The following is a 4,654-nucleotide window of genomic DNA, read 5'->3' as shown; positions in this document are numbered from 1 at the left end:
AGAGCAGCACCCTGCAGGTAAGTCTGTAAAGGGGAAGGGGCGTGGGAGGCTCAGATGAACGCCCCCACAGTGAGGGAGGCAGTAGGCCAGGGACAGAGACTGGGGGCACTGCCCAGCCAAGGCGGTGAATGGGACCCAGGGCTGGGGTGGGGAGTGGGATGGAGCCGTGAGTAGCTCATCTGTAGGGCCCAGGAGAGGGGAGCGGCTCTCTATCACTGTATGCACCCCTGGGGAAAGCTTGGGAGGCATGTGCCCCCCCCAGATATGTGCAGAGCAAGGGTGGATGCGGGCTGCCCGCTGTGGGTTTAGGGCTCTCCGCCCTGCTGCCTTTGCCCTAGGAGCCCCACGCTGGCCGTGCACCCCCTGGTCTTCTGGCAGTGATGGCAATGGCGAATTGTTCCTCCCACTGCCTGATGGGTAGGGGGCGTGCAGCTGGCGCACAACTCCCAGGGCAAAGGCAGCAGGCCAGAGAGCCCTGAGCCCATAGCGGGCAGCCCACATCAGTCCTCACCCTGTTCATCTCTGGTTAGAAGCATCCGCAACTTAAAAATGGTGGTGGCAGCACTTGAACTAAAGCTCGTTTGACAAGCTTTAGTTCAAGTCCCCCGCCACCATTTTTAAGTGTCAGAATGCTGGTTCCCTGGTACAGTATTTCAGCTGAGGTTTCACCAGTGCTTAGTGGGAGAATCAGTTCCCATGACTTAGACCTTCCAGTATGCTTTGAGCATTTTTTGTAATATTCTTTGAAAATTATCTTTTTAATTCGCATTCATGATCTGGGTAATACTGGAACAGGTTACCTAGAGAGGTTCTGGACTCTCCATCCGTGGAGGTTTTTAAGACCTGGCTAGACAAAGCTTTGGCTAGTTTAGTTGGGGACAGTCCTGCCTTGAGCAGGGGGTTGGACTGGATGGCCTCCTATGTCCCTTCCAACCCTAATTTTCTATGATTCTATGATCTGCTTAAGCTCCAGGTCCTTTTCTACATTGCTGCCAGGTAGTCAGTAATCTTCCTTATTGCGAGAGGAATTTGTGCAATGGATTATTCCTACCTAAAGATAATGCAATATGGGTAACTAGTACTACTTTGTGTTTATTTTGGATCATTTCTTCAGTTTGTCCAGGTTGGTATTTTGAATTGTAATCCTGTCTGCTAAGGAGCTTGCAACCCCTCCTAGCTTGGTGTAGTCCAGTGGTTCCCAACCTTCTTAGACTGCGAACTGGCAAACTGATGGGCAAACCAGACTTATGTGGAACTCCACTTAACACTCCTTCTAGTTTGAGGGTAAGCCATCAGTCACCATACTTCCAGGAGTATGGTTTTTAAATTGGTTTTGTATCCACTTTACCGTAGTGTAATCTGGACTACATTTCCTTAGATGGCTTATGAGAGTGTCAAAAATGTTACTAAAGACAAGTTGTGATTTCTGCTGCTCGTCCCTTATGCACAAGAACTCATCATAGAAATTAGGTTACTATGATTTGACTGGTTCTTAATGAGAGCCAGTATGGATTTGTTGTGTGCTAGGCATTTACAAATAGATTCTGTGCTCCAGTATCTCTCCAGGGTGAGATGTGTATAATTGTCTGGGTCCTCCTTTTTCCCTTTTGAAGATGAGCACTATATATTTGCCCTCTTCCAGTCTTCTTGAACCTTACCTGTCCGTTGTGAGTTCTCAGAGATAATTGCTAATGGTCCTGAGATTGCTTGAGTCAGTTCCCAGGTATTTTGTGGTGAATTTCATGAGGGCCAGCTGTTTTGAAAACATCTAATTTATCTAAAGCAGTGGTCACCAACCCGTCGATCCTGATTGACAGGTTGATCCCAGAGCCTCTTTTGGCTGATCCTGGGCTGGGGGAGAGTTGGGCATTTGTGCAGGCACACATTCGCCTCTCAGCCCTCACAGGTCAATCTGTGGGAAGGGGCAAGGGCCAGATCGAGGCCTCCATGATGAGTGACTTGACTGTGTGGCCCAGCCAGGAGCATGGAAAGGTAAGTGGGGGCTCCATCCCGGCTGGGTGGTGGGCTGATAGCCACTCCCACCTAGCTCCAATCCTCCTATCTCTGCAGGTGCAGAGGTGGCTGCTGTTGTGCCTCGAGTGCTGCTGAAAGCTAGCCACATGTGGGTGCAGCTCAGCTAAGCCATGGGGACTCATGTGGGGGCAGCCCCAGCCCAGCCAGGTCTGGGAAGATTTGGCTGTCCAGGGGTGTGTGGGGGGCTCCCATTGGGCGCAGCCCAGCGGAGCCCCCAGGGGGTCCATTCCCCTCCCCCACCTGTGCTCCAGGCACAACGGGCAGCCGCCTCATCCTGAGCACAGATAAGGAGGGGGGCACGGGCCCCCAGAGCCTCCTGCGGGGCTGTGCCCAGCAGCAGGAGCCGCCCCCCTCCCCACCTCCCCTAGACTGTGGGCACTTCCAGACCTGGCCAGGCTGGGGCCCAAAGCCACGTTTGTCTCCAGGTGGGCGCGGCTCAGCACAGCCACTGCACAGAAATGGGATCAGGCCCCAGCCTGGCCTGGCCAGGTCTGGGACTCTCTGTGGTCCAGGGGCACATGGCGGGGCAAGTGAGGGGGGAGCACAGTAGTTCCTGGGGTGCCCTTTACTTCCAAAAAGGTTGGAGAGCACTGATCTAAAGAGTTTCTAAGATTTTTTTTTTTTTTTTTTAATCTTCTCAGCTGCAGGTAGAGGAAGAGTTAACCATATAGTTGGCTTTTCTGTGGAGCATTTCCCAGTTGCATGCTCTGGTTCCTTTAAACTCTCTCTATAAACTCCTTCTCAAAGCTGCCCTGTTCATTCAGCAGCTGGCTTTAAAAGCTGTTTTGCCGTAGTCAGTCCTGTCCCCTTATTTAGGGCCAACAGTGGTCAAAGGTTAGTGGATGAAAGACTAGAACCCCTAGTGCTCAGTCAGGCTGTAACATACATATTGCACTGCAGACTGCAACAAATGAACGGACAGCCAACCAGCCAGATTCACTCACTTCCATGGAGTAGGGTCTCTCTCCTAACTAGGACAGGTCCTTCTCAAAACACCCCTGTTTGCTGCCCTCCGTATGTTAGAATTAGTCTCTGATTTTGTTTGTGAACTGCAGTAAGCTCATAGCAAATGTCATATCTTCCTGGACAAGAGTAATGATATGTTGCTTGGCAAGCTGGAATTTTTATGGTGTTCTTAATTCATTAAGTACGTAATGACTAGGGATTGGTTGATATCCTGAGTATTGTTCTTAAATGTCACTTTAGGGGCTGTATTTCTTTCTGACATTTATATTTACCCATGTTCTGCTTCTATCAAAAAACTGAGTGAAGCAGATGTAAAATACATTATGCTATAATGTTTCTGAAGTAAATAAAAACTAATCTGCTGAGAAATATCATTAGCTACTTGAAATGTCAGTGGCTTAGTGAAAACAGCAGTTGTTCTTTAATCAAGTGCTCTACTCTGTCAGAGTGATATTCTTAACCATTTTTAATGCTTTGCCAATTTCTGTTTTAAAAATGAATGCCTGGCTCCGTATTTGTTATACAAAGTGACAGTGCTCTGAAAAGTTCCTGTATTAACCTTTGTATTGAAACTGGACTTAAAAGTAAATTAGATGGCATTTGTACAGGGTTATACACAACTGCCCTGCCAAAGTGCTTTAGTGCTTTTAGCTGGTTCAGTCTTCATAAGTTTTCCCTATAGACTTAAGGGAATGAATCCTTACTCTGTTAAAGTCAGTTGAAAATTTGTCAGTGACTTCAGTGTCTCATCCAAAATGTCACCAGTATAGCTGATTGTGGCCACTTGGGTTGGTGGCTTTTTAATCACTTCCATCCCTTCCTGCCCGTCCCCACTCACCCCAGCTCCTGCTGCAGCTGTCCTGGGAGTGGCCAATGCCAGCAGCCTGCACCAGGGCACTGTGCAGCCCAGCGGCTACAGGGAGCTGGCATCAGCAGCTCCTGGGGCTGCTGCAGCCAGGGCAGAGGTGGAGACGGACAGAGCTCCGGGAAAAGCCTGGAACCCCTGAGCCTGCAGTGGCTGCCAGCCCCAGCCTGCTCTCGTCCAGATGCAGGTGGCTGCCCGCCCCTGCTGCAGCCTTGGGAGCGGTGGACACTGCCTACTTGCAGCTCCTGGACTCCACCACACTGGGGGGTTCAGGGCACGGTGCCTTGGGGGAAGTAGAGCCCCGGGAGGTTTGGGCCACGGCGTAGCCCAGCGGCTGCAAGCAGGCGGCATCCACTGCTCCCAGGGCTGCAGCAGGTGTGGCAGCTACCTACAGCTGGACAAGAGCAGGCTGGGGCCGGTGGCTACTGCAGACCCCCACAGTGGCCAGGGTTTCCATGGAGATTGGCCCCAGCAGCACTGGCAGGGCACATGGCTGGGTGGGGAGCTGCTCTGAGGTTGTGGTCATGCAGCAGTGACACTGTGGCCTGCAGCTGGGGCAGAGCCACGATCTGTTGCCTGCGTGCTCCTCCCCAGGGTGTGCAGGCAGTGGATTGCAGCTCTTCCCTGGCTCTGGACCATACTGTCACTGTTGCAAGATCCCAGCCTTGGAGCAGCTCCCCACCCAACCATGTGCCCTGCCAACACTGCTGGGGCTGGTCTTCATGGAAACCCTGGGCCTGCGCTGTCATGGCACTGCTGCTGGGGGCTCCATGGAAACTGCCTGCAGTG

General features: G+C 51.7%; 1 protein-coding gene across 21 annotated transcripts in view; it reads left to right on the top strand.

Moving 5' to 3' along the window:
- LOC109302469 (trifunctional purine biosynthetic protein adenosine-3-like) overlaps positions 1-4,654 on the top strand; it is a 63,394-nt gene that overhangs the window by 9,014 nt on the left and 49,726 nt on the right. The window contains exon 1 of one of the 21 annotated variants that reach the window (XM_019523997.1): positions 987-1,284. The exons of the other annotated variants lie outside the window; for them this stretch is intronic. The gene's annotated coding sequence lies outside the window, so the exon portion shown is untranslated. Of the gene's footprint in view, positions 1-986; positions 1,285-4,654 lie in introns of those variants that run through there. 21 annotated transcript variants of the gene reach the window in all.

The sequence above is a fragment of the Gavialis gangeticus genome, unplaced genomic scaffold (assembly GCF_001723915.1).
Source record: "Gavialis gangeticus isolate Ggan-Ray unplaced genomic scaffold, GavGan_comp1, whole genome shotgun sequence".
NCBI lineage: Eukaryota > Metazoa > Chordata > Crocodylia > Gavialidae > Gavialis > Gavialis gangeticus.
This window is presented reverse-complemented; position numbering and strand designations above follow the sequence as displayed.